We start from the raw sequence: 12,470 nt of genomic DNA on the forward strand, positions 1-12,470 counted from the left end.
CTGTGAGACACTGTCCCTCTGTAAGGCACATTGTCTCTCACTTTAGTCAATAACACATACAGAGTAAGAGCTCATCATTATCACCAAAGGACCATTAAAGTATGACTATGTGGAGAGAGGGACCTGTATTTTTAGCATTGAGGGACTGGGGTTCTCTTCTCTGTGGCAAATGGGTCATAACATCTCTTTTCTAGTTTATAGCGAAGTATTTCAAAGCAAAACTTAATCTGCCAGATCCGTAATGCAGATTTTTAGTAAGATCCTTTGTGCAAGGAAAAGGACATAAACCAGCTGCCTTTGAATTCAGATGGAAACACTGATGATCTAAATCATCCAAGCCTGGTATATAAATGAAAAGCAACAACCAGACCAGGGATTGATCCCTAGAGAACTCACTTATGATTCACTGTGGAAGATGAAAAGCTGTCTATGTAAACAAATTGTTTATGGTCTGCTAAGCAAAAGTAAAACCAATGGAGTGCAGCAGATGCAATTCCAGCTGAGGATTCAATCTTACAAAAGTGCATGGGTCTGACTCTGTAGCCCTTTTTCATAAGAATGGTTTCCCTGCAGACAGTGGAACAAGCAAGGACTGTGATATTTGCCATCTGTGCCCCATCAGTCTCCAATGAAAAGAGTCACAGCCCGAAGAAGTGATTTGTGCTGCCATTTCAATGAACACAGAGATGCTGCAGCCAAAGGCAAGCTCTGGGACTACAATAGCATCATTTGCTTCTTGACTTGTAACCATAGAGCCAAACGTTGAACAGCTCTGTTCTTTTGGGTTCCAACCCTAACTCAGTTAAGAGTAGTCTTTTCATTGATTTGATACACATTGGAGCAGGTTCACAAGGGAAATACAAAGACAATGGGGATTTAGGCTATAATTCTTACAAGTTTACACTAACTTCACATCCTTCCTCCCTCCTTGTTCCACCCCATCCACACCACATCACTGAAATTTTCAGGGATGGATCTGGGACATGCTGGAAGTGGGCACACTGTCAAACTCAAACACAGGTTTCAAATGATCTCACGGTGGCAGGTGTATTTAAACACTGCTAGAGATCCTTATGTTCTTTTTAATCAACCCTGCCTAATTTTCACCAGCCTGCCATTTCTAGTTTATTTTCAGACATCATTACCTTCAACCTTGGATTTCTTTGTTAATCTAAGGAGCTGGTATTTCCAAGGCTGGAACGGCAGCTGCACCACACTGAGCGAAGGCAGTAAAACATCTGCTTGCAATGTACTCATTTGGGCAGATTGGAGTAATGGGGATTCAGCTAATAACCCCTGATGGGCTTTCACGCTCACCTGGCCACCCTTATGGCATCCTTTAGAACATTACCTCAGACCACATTTTCACTTTGGTTTTAAAATTAATGAACCTTTGGCATTTCTTGTTTACAGGTTCATGATAATTGGCAATGCTATTAGACACCAAGAAAGGGTAAATACACTGCCTGTGGTAGCTTTAGAGAAGGAGTGTATGACTGCATAACATAAATTTACAAGAAAAATAAGAGAGATTTCAAGTCCATTCTCCCACCCACTATGTAACTGAGTTTTAGGGTTTGCAACCACCCCATGAGTACTAATTAAACTGGTCTCTGCAGAGTTACACCACAAGAAATATCAGCTCTCCTAACTGTAGATGTATAAATAGGTGTTTGGTACCGGGAAACATTCAAACAGAAGTCCAATCAAGTGTGAAAAATAAGACTCTGGAAATAGAAACACTTAACTGATGTTAAGTAATAAATAATAAGGAAACCAAGGCAGCCATTGTTCGAAAGTCTGGCCACTGAAGCAGGAAGGGTTTGCTAAACCCAGATGATTGTCTTTAGAAAAAACAGCGAAGATTATGAAATCTGTAGCACTTTCATACTTGTCCGAGATGCACACACACACAAAACAGTTGTCCTAATTACTTCTGAAGGGGATAACATTTATCTCATTACTACATTAGTGCCAACAGCAGATAGGGAAGACATTATGCCAAACCACCTCTTAATAACTCTCAAATGCATCTTTAAGAGTATTGTCTAAGCATCCACATCTCCAGAAGGCAAAAAAGATTTATAATCACAGGACAAATCTGATCTTAATAAGCAGGAAAACATAGGAGCTTCCCACATCTGTTTTCCTCTTATTAGATTAGCAGTGGTGTCACATCCGATGTCATGCCGTTATACACTGACCTTCAGCAACTTAACAGATTTATTATTTTTTTTAAACACCAAGGAAGCTTTTGGAAGCTGCTTTTCTTGGTGAGGAACATAAATATGCACATCATGTAAGGATGGATTTCTCTAGGAAGTGACAGAACTGCATGACTGGGGATTTGGGGAACCCAGGTGCAAATATCTTCACAGGATTCAGTGGTCAGGACTCCAGAAGTCACCAGCAGTTCTTGGAAATATCTGTTACAATTTTGGTGTTGGCATTTCCAGAATCCAGGGGTATATCTCGGCCACATGTGTAGCCCCTCACACTGACAGTACTTAGATGCTCATTAGCAGTGATGCAGCTGGCCTAACTCGTATTGCCAGGTAAAATTCTCTCTGCCAGGCTGATTGCGCTGGGATGGCATCTGGAATATAGGCAATAAGGATTCAAGCATGCAATATTTAAGTTGGCAGACAAACTTACACTAAGTGGTGAAAGATCAGGACTTTCATCTTTTATCTGGGAGATCTGCAGGAGAGCAGATGGCCTTTAGTCCCTTTTGAGTTCCTTTTAAGTATGACATCTAAACACCAGTTTTCTTTTTGAAGAATTTCTTGCTGTTCATTATAATTACATTACAAATGTTGGCTAATTTTTCCTACCACAGCTATTGAGAGACTTAGCAAGTATCATCTGGACTTTACCTTTATCACTCAAAGTTGTTTTATATTGAGAGAACTTCCACTATTCAAAACTTTCATTTTAATAAATATTACTATGGACTCATGTCTTTCAGTTTACCACACCACAAAACATTTTTATCAACATTTTCTGAAAGCTAGACAAATCCAGCCAAGGTTTTCCCTTGCTCTTCCTCTAAAAACATTGAGACTTTGCTGTGTGATGAGAACCATGAAAATTAACAGCATTTTATTTCCTCTTCTGTTGCAAGTGTGGAGAACAGAGGCAAAGAACAAGCAAACTCTCCTCCTCCAAACAGAGGAGGTGGTTTGTTTGTTTTAAAAGCAGAAGTTGCCGTTTCGCTGGATATGGGACAACATCCAGACTTCAAAACATCCTCTCTTACCAAGTACAAAGCAAACAAATAACATGAAACAAGCAAAACAAATAACCTGGAAGTACTTCACTTCAGATGCATCAAATCAACCTCATATCTTCCCCATTAATTTATATAACAAAAGTTTCAATTACATTTTCTGGCCTTATCAAAATATCCCATTTTAAAAAGTGGCAAATCACCATGGGAAATATTTCACTAGATTCGTATTTTCCAAGGGAAAATTGCTGTCTTAGAAAGGATTCAGCTACAGCTCATTACCATTACCAAAAGCATATCTTAATGACAGATATTCTTGAAATACTTATAGCTAGACAAACTGCTTTTTGAGTAGGTCAATGTTAATACCATCTGTAATCTCATTTTCAAAAGCACCTATATTCTCTATAGTTTCCTACTGAGGTTCACAAAAAACAGATTTGTTTCATTGGTTCCTACAAGATGTAGCGTGTAAACTCTATTCGTAGTGATACTGGTTCACAACAGTATCAGCACATCTGCTTGATTTCTGTGGACCTCAGATGAGGTTGAAGCACACATTTATCAGGAATGAGTCTCTCAATTAGACAAATAGCATTCAGCAGCCCACAAAGTTCCTCCAATCCCTAACAAGCTTTTGCCTTAAAAACAATTTTTTAAACTATAATTTTGTCTGTTTAATTAACCACAGAGGGGAAAAAGGAGGAAGGAAAACGCTCCAGAATCCAACAGGAACAATTGTGCAGTTATGCAACCAACTAATTATCTTCAAGAGAGCCTCTGTGAAACAGAACCATTGAATTCTTAATTTCTTCCACCAGTGGAACTGAACAGCCCTTCAAATGCCTGGTTACAAAGATGTCTTAGGTGATTGTTACAATATGGACTTAAAAGAGCTCAACTCCTGTAGAATGTCTTACAAAAGCAGCTAATCTTGAACACTGCCTACTTGTGCAACCTCACCTGCTGAACTTGGCCACGCATTTGCAATGCAATCTGGGAGCAGAAAAATCAGGTTTAGGTTTTGATGCTGAATTTTCTCTTGGACTCTTAGCCTTCCATCAGATCTTCAAGGACCAAGACAGCAATGCTTAGAAGTTGACGCAGGAGGTGTAGCTTAAACACAGATAGTTCTCCTGCAGAGGAAGAGGTTTCCAAGTTCACTGCAGACATCCTGGAAAGCTTAACAGAAGGTCAGGAATAGTTAAGTCCTGACTTTGCCATGGATATTTTAAGCTGGCAGAGCAGCCCTGAAAAGGCTTTTGCTACTGACTGCAAACAAGGACAGCCTAATTTAGGGAAAGATGTTGCTTAGTGACTCAATGTATTTGGACTTCACACTATTATTGAAGCTGTAAAAAGCTGTAAAAAGGTCCGGACGATGTCACAGTGTTGTGGTTTAACCCCAGTTGGCAACCAAGCACCGCACAGCCGCTTGCTCATTCTCCCCCCTGGGGTGGGATGGGAGAGAGAATCTGAAGGGCAAAAGTAAGAAAACTCACGTGTTGAGATAAGAACAGTTTAATAATTGAAAAAAAAATAAAATAAGATAATAATAATAACAACAACAAAATTGTAATGAAAAGGAAAACAAAGAGAGAGAGAGAGGAACAAAACCCAGGAAAAACAAGTGATGCAACACCTCGCCACCTGCCAATTGACGCCCAGCCAATCCCCGAGCAGTCACTGCCCCCTGGCCAACTCCCCCCAGCTTATATACTGGGCATGACGCCATACGGTATGGCATAGCCCTTTGGCCAGTCTGGGTCAGCTGTCCTGGCTGTGCCCCCTCCCAGCTGCTTGTGTACCTGGCAGAGCATGGGAAGCTGAAAAGTCCTTGCCTAGTGTAAACTCTACTCAGCAACAACCAAAACATCAGTGTGTTATCAACATTATTCTCATCCTAAACCCAAAACACAGTGCTATACCAGCTACTAAGAAGAAAATTAACTCTATGCCAGCTGAAACCAGGACACACAGCAGCTAGGTTCTCATTAATGAAGGAAAGGACTATGTGTACCAGGGAAAATTCCTTAGAAATCCTCATCACAGAATATGTGACCAAGTTGGGACTCTAGAAGGTATTCATGTGAATTCAACACATTTTCATGATAGTCCCCAGCACAAGGCTTGTATCTGTCCACTGGGAAGCAACAAAGCCCGGTGGTGTGGCAATTGCAGTTTCAGGCAGTGTCACTGCAGTGTTGGGCAGTAACACTTCTTTCACAGGCAAGGTTGGCAATATTTGCTATGCTGTCAGGGTGGAAAACAGGAATCCTCCCATTGAAATCAATGCTCTTATGCTCTGTTTTGTTAGTGTACTTGAACAGGTTGATATTAAACACCTTTCTTATGTCTTTGCTGGAGCTCCTGGAGGAGCTTATAAAGGCAGTATGTACACATTAGTCCAGGAAGCGATACAACTGCAAATGACATATTCATTGTAATTAGACAGGAAAACTGAGGTATGGATGGGCTTTTCACCTTTGTGATCCTCACCAGGAATTTCTCCTAAAGCTGTAGATCACCCCAGAGAAACAAGATTTTGTTCAATGCAACATTACTTATCCCAGAGTCTGGGAGCACTGATGTGGCAGAGGTGACACTCCTATTTCCTGATACTCCCACCATTTCAGAGTTTAGAAACAAAATTTATTGCAAGTAATAAACCATCTTCATTCACAGGAATCTTAACCAAAGGGTCAGACCATGGGGTTGGCAGAGCAGGGAAGCAAGCAGTGAAAAGCCATTCCAGACTCCTACCTCTAGGCAATACTCCTTTTCCTATTAAATCCCTTTTAATCCATTCTGTAACATAAGAGGTGCAGAATGAGCCCTCTCCAATTGTTTTTAACATGGCTTTTGAACATGAATCTTTGACATAGTTTTAAAACTCATCAGTCCTTTATGTGTTTATCTATGCTGATGAGCATTACGTTCTGCTTCAAAAATATCTATTTCTGCACTTGGGTTATTTTATTTCCCTATTGTTAAAATGAAAGATTGGCTAAACCATTTCAGCAGTGCCTGTCAAGCACTTCCTTTCTCCTGCAAATCCTAAAGCTCTGATTCTCATCGTTAAGTCACTGACAATATAAAGACAAACCTCTTCAAATAAACCATCATCAACAAAGTTAAATGCACAGAAATGATATAGAAATTGGCCTGTGGCGTCGTAGCAGCATAATTAGAACTTTCTGAAGAGGAAATACATCCACATTCACTACCCAGAGCTCAACATAGAACAAAAATGGCCTGCATTTTAAAGACCCTCTTGTATCAAATGCTGTGCAAGGATTCAAAGGCTTTTCAAACTTCATAGACCATGTGAAAAAAACCCTCCATTCCATGCAGATAGAGACATCAGCTCTACAAGAAGACAAGAACAATATAGTTATCAGCCACTTCTCCCCATAAAAATGCAAGTCCAGCTGAAGGTCAGTCCAATAGTTTGCCTAGCCCAGTTTGTCTACTAGTGGATGCTTCAAGAACAGCGTAATCAAAGACAAGCACACGATGATTTGTCACCCAGCCTCCTAACAGAGTGCTGCATTTTTTCTGAGCTGAAAGTGGCATCTGGAACACGGGTGAATATGTCCTCCGGGACATTCCTTAACCCTTTTTGAATTATCTATATTTTGAGTTGCTGCAACACCAATTGCAAGCGTCCCACAATTTAATCACTTTTCTTAAACATTACTTCCATTTTATTTTTGAAACCCACTTCTTTCTAATTTCTAGTGTCCCTCTGCTTCTTGTATTGTGAAAAACAGCATCCTTCAATAATCATTCCCTCTGTGTCTTCTCCTTATCCGTCTTGATTTTTAATTTCTATCATTTAATCTAAACTGAATACCATGCCTCCAAGCATCCTTCTTATCCTGCACTTGCTTTCTTAGTAGTCTGGGCTAAGGAATGCCAAGCAGAGCATGGCACAAGTGGCCAGACTACAGCTCTAGGAACTCATATTTGCAAGTTCCCCAGGCACTGGACATACAATTTAGCACTTGTCCAAGCTAAGAGTTGACTCACATCCTGAACTAAGCATTTGGAAGTCAACCGGGAGACTAAATTGCTGCAATTAATCCAAGTGTAAAAAGATTAACAACAGTTTATCCAGCTTTTATTCTCCTATGGCTGACTACAGTTAATTCTACTAACATCTCCAACGACACACAGTCCAGGCCCAACAGCAGCTTAATTGCTCCTACACTCGATATTCTTTGCTCTGTCTGGAGGACAGCCTTGGATGCCACAGCGCTGTCAGAATATTATAATCAGAAAAAGACTCAGGAATAGAAGCATAGCATTAGGCAGATGGTTGAGGTCCTTCCTTCATTTGCTTTTCAAATTAACTAAGTGTGTCCAAATGAGACACTTGGTAACTGAATATCGGTTTTCCTTTTCCCATGTAGCCCTGCATAGCCACACTCTGGAAGAACTTGATTTTTTGCCTTCCTGTGGATGAATGCTAGTCACAAATGCTCAGTTTATATTTGGGAAAGAGAAGGTAAAAGGCGTTTCTGAACCTTACTTTATGGGGCCAAGTTTTATGAGACACCAAGCCTTTTTAAAGCATTTCTATGCAATAAATGCTGTTTCTTTCATATTGTGTCTGGAATCACAACAGTGAGATATTGCCAGAGATTGTGTATATTCCGTGCAAGCAGCGTGGGACAGTTAAGTCTCCAAATGACACAGGTCTAAAAGAGTGCAGCTAAGCATGCCTGGAGCCAGGGAAATGGTTTAAGGTATTGAAGCCACCATTTGAGGAGCTGGGGAACTAAGTCTGATGGGGTGGCACACCAGGGTAACATAAAGCATCTATGACAGGACTAAAAATATAATGCAGATCCTGTGAAGATCAGAGCTAATCTTCCTTTCTTCTCCAAACATCTTCTGAGGTAAGAAAATAACATGCCAGGGGAATGACACAAGAAAAAACAAAATGAGAAAAGCCATCCTCTTTCATTTTGCGGGGCCATTCAACACATTTGCTAGAACGTCTCCTCTGTCCTCTCCCTGAATAACTGCAGTGATGGCAACCGTGCAAAACAAGATTTCTTGGAGCAAGAAGTGCTTCATAAACAAATAGCCACATCTTAAAGTACAAAACAAGCAGATAGTTTCAAACGTTTGGCAAGGTGCAGGTACATCATGACAGCGTGTTAAATGCATTATTCAACACACTACAAAGTGCAACGTGTCAAAGTGACAGTTTATACTGTGTTTACCTCTCATCAGCAAAGGTATTAGAACAGAACAGTGGGTGCTTGAGCAACAGAAATAACACAGTGGAAGAGATATTCAACCTGGAACAGCAAAGAAAACAATTTACCAAGCTCAGATGTCTTCATCCCAAAGGAGACTTTAAAGCAATACTTTGAGCCAGAACATTTTAGTGAAAAAACCCATTGCGTTTAGTTTGCAGACATTGTCTCCCATGAAAAAAGTTTGTAATCAGATTTCTAATAACCCTAGAGCTTCATATAAAAGTAGGTTCCCAAATTATATCATCTACCATTTCCCTTGTATGCTTAATGATCCAAAGAACCCAAGGGGATTTTCTGCACTTAAGTCTACTCAAATACAGATGTAGGAGATCTTTTCTGAGATCCTTTTGCTGAGAGCCTAGCCTAGTAAACTGGGGTTCAATAGACCTGGGTTATCTTCCCAGATTTGCCACTAGCCTGGCGGCTGAACTGACAGTGAGTAGGTCCATGTCCCTGCACATCAGTCTCTCCACTTGTGAATCAAGGATAACACTAATACTCATAGCAGAACTCTTAGAAACAAGTTGAACTGAAACATATTCTACTAGAGCAGGCATTATTCTTACAGTTAGTGCTGTAATTAAGCACAAGACCTTTTCATTTCCCCTTTTCAAAAAATTCTCTCAGCTACAAGCAAGCAAAATGTTCTGAAAAACTTATTTAAGCTTCCAGGCTGAGTTGATAAATAAGGAACCTCGGTTGCCTGACTCAGGCACACAAGCATAAAGGCAATGACTACCTTGAGAGCTCAGGTAACTCACTGTCTTTATTGCTGCAGCAGCCGTCGGTGCTGGCCTGCGTTACACAGCCGATGAGCGGCAGCAAAGGGCCATTGCTTATGTTTATTGTAAGTCATTCACTAAAATGGATGTTACATGGCATTAAAAGTATGTTGGGTGTCTGGGTGCAATAAAAAATTAATTTACCATTCACAAAGCTTCTCATTTAGTTAAATCAGCTGAGTTTCAGCTACATTATCTGTATGTTTCTAACGCATTTATTCCCTATATTTTTGCAGAGCTGGCTCAAACTGAGCTTTATTTTTTATTATTAATTTAATGTAATTTCTGTGTATTCCTGGGAGTAGACCACGGTGTAACAATTATACTGCCACATTGCCATCTCCAGGCAAGCCAAAGAACTGTACAAAAAGCTCTTTCAGAAGTGCATACACATATATGTACCTTTTTAGAATAAAAATTAAGAAATATATATTCTTTTGGAATACTCTCTTATTTCAGGGAATGTATGAAAATATGTCAGTCATTTGCACTGTGTTTTACTTCTAGAATATTTCCACAGCCACAGCCGCACCAAGGCAGACTTGCATTCAGAGCAGCAGCTCCAATGCTAACTCTTCTGTATGAACTTGTGCCCTCCAAAAATTGCAATTTGGTTCTAAGGGAGATTTTAAATGTACATAAGAACTACATTGGTCTATTATTCTTAAACTGACAAACCCCAAGACAACAAGTCCATACCCTCCCATCAAGCTACTTCCAAGAGCTCTGACTGACAAGGACAAAAAGTCAGTTATTTCATATATACAACTTACATTTGATTATAGCATACCCTGTCACATTAAGACTTCCAGCACATTTTTAAGGAACACTACCAAAAATACGCCCAGTTTTGAATTTTGGCTAGGAAGGGACAACTGGCACCACCGTAAGGATTTCTCAACCTCACACATGCTTTGACTGAAATGTGGAGGCACACAATAGCTGTGCTGCCCTGTTTTCAAGATAATTAAGCTGTTCCAACTAATTACTATACCCTTCAAGTATCATGATGAGAAATGACATATGTAAAACTTCTTGGAGACATTATTCACTCAGCAACTTCCTTGCTTTAAAATGAAGGGAGCAAAACTAATTGTTAAACCTCTTTCATTTAAACACAGGTTAAGACTACATTTGCAGTAAATTTTTCAGGAATTATCATGGCTCATAACAGAATAAGAGCCAGGTTTGCACAGGCATATATGGGTGCATAATACAGTCCAGGTGAGATGCAAAAGGGTGCTGATCCTCACTAGAAGCAACAGAGATTCCCACATGATCTCACACTCCCTCCATCAAAGATGGTGGTAGCTCAGCACTGACTGCAATTTGTAACAATTCTCAAGTTCAACTTCTGAAACAGAAATATGGCCTTTAAGAGAAAAATACTGGCAGAGAGATGTACTTTCCTGATAGAAACATCTCGCTACAGGCTGAGGAAGGAAACTAAGCCTACTAACTAATAATACATCCAGAAAAACAGGCAGAGTTTTTCTAAAAAGCAAACATCTGATGTTTTACAACAACAGAATAAAGGCAAGAAAGAAAAAAATCCTGCCTGTAGAGGAGACACAGACATGCCAGTAGATTTATTCTTAACTGCTTCAGCTCTCACCTAAACTGGAAAAGCGGCAGTTTAGTCAAATGGGGAAAAAACAGAGCATGGGCTGTCTCTTCACTGCATGTTCCTTGTCAAAAAGGATATGCAGGTACAATCGAAGACTTCAAGGCTGGCAGGAGAAAAAACCCAGTTTATTAGATTTTAAGTTTCTTTTTGGGGTTACAGGTTCTCTGAAGTAGAAGGTTTCAGCTTGACCATATTCTGATATGACATCTCTTAAGACGTTCGTAAAAAAATTAGTTGTTTAGTCCCAATACCCAAAGAGCATGAAATTGAAAAGAAAAAGGATTCATTCCAGAAAAAAAAAAAAAAAAGTTCTGTACTTTAAGAACTGAAAAGCTTCATTACCCAAAAAAGGAATTAAAACTGCGGTCTTTGACAATGCTTGGTTTCTTCTCAACTGCTTCTCGTGGGTAGAGGTGAAATAAAAAAAAAAACCTCTTGCTGGATTCCTCTATCTTTCACCAGCTACAGTGACATATGTCATCGTACCATGTTAGCAACACTTACAAGTATAAATGCAGTGCACTCCTCTACAGAAGCCTAACCCTCACCGTTCCTCTGAGCAAAGATACATTAGAAGATTTTTTTTTTCATGATAGCAAGCACCTTGTATACATATGGCTTCCCTCAGCAAAAGTTTGACATGCAGACCTGGCTCTGTTCCCAAACAGGATGGAGAACGAGCTGTACTGACAACATCCACCTTCGCAGTAAAACAACATGTTTCTTAGCAAGGCTTATTATCTTGATCTCGGTTTTGTGGTAACGCCATTTATACATCTATACCAACACCAGAACAATTAGTTCAATTCCACAAGTAAAAGTTAATCATATCCCTATTGAAAATACTTGTACTTTCACACTGAATACAAAGCAGAAAAAGTTTCATGTGCGGAGTAAACCTCCTCTCGCTACGGTTTGACACCAGTGAGAATGTACATTGCAGCTCCACAGTTCTTCATAAAACCTTGTCCACCACAGCAACAAGGAAAAGAAATTAATAATTCTTGGAGGGATTTTGTTTTTAGCCTGCAGTTTAACTGAGCAATAAATCATTTAATTTCCATTGGAGGAACAAGAGGAAACATCAGTCAAATCTCGCTTGACATGCTCATCACCTACTTAATTTCAAATCAAAACATTTTGCTTTGTTCTTCCAATTATGAAACCTGAGGACAGATTACCACAGCAGAGTCAGACTCTGCATATTAAAACCCAGGTCAAACAATGTTTTTTTATTATGATTATCAAGTGATGGTAGCTCTATGGATGTCAGAAACAGATTGAGAAATTCAGAGTTTAGATTGCCACTTAGAGAACAAAATTTAGAAATCATTTGGGGAAAAGCCACTTGGATGGCATTTTCAAACCAATCACCAATTTCTTATGGCTACTCCACAGCATTTTGTGGAACCCACTACTAATCATGAGAGTTTCATCATTTTATTTAAACCAACAGAAAATAAAAGTGTACCTGTTCACAACTCATTTGTTCACCATTAGTGCCTTGTAGGGGGTTGCAGCTTCTCAACACATCTGCATTTCTAGACCCCAGGCTTACT

This window comes from Platalea leucorodia (assembly GCF_965183815.1).
Source record: "Platalea leucorodia genome assembly, chromosome: Z".
In the NCBI taxonomy this organism is placed as follows: domain Eukaryota; kingdom Metazoa; phylum Chordata; class Aves; order Pelecaniformes; family Threskiornithidae; genus Platalea; species Platalea leucorodia.